Source organism: Pteropus vampyrus, unplaced genomic scaffold (genome assembly GCF_000151845.1).
Source record: "Pteropus vampyrus isolate Shadow unplaced genomic scaffold, Pvam_2.0 Scaffold9, whole genome shotgun sequence".
Lineage (NCBI taxonomy): Eukaryota > Metazoa > Chordata > Mammalia > Chiroptera > Pteropodidae > Pteropus > Pteropus vampyrus.
The window spans coordinates 4,673,660-4,673,973 of NW_011888790.1; positions in this window are offsets into that span (position 1 = coordinate 4,673,660).

Consider the following 314-nt stretch of genomic DNA (forward strand, 5'->3'; position numbering starts at 1 on the left):
GGTTGGTAGCAGTAAGTCTACTTCAGAGTTTAGATCTCCCCAATATTGACATAAATTATCACACATTTTGAAATTTTTAGGTGTTGTAATCACATCTTGTGTAGCAAGATGCCCAATGTAGGACACCATTAATTTTCCTTTCCTCGCCTCCTTTAAGTGAAACTATGTTTATGCAAACATAAACAATGGATACTATTTTAATGAGTATTATTTCTCTTTCTAGATGGGGCTATATCCACTTGCCTTGTACAGATCTTTGTCTGGGGAAGCTGTACTGGCTTGGTCCCTTTTAAGGGACTCCAGATGTTGCTAGG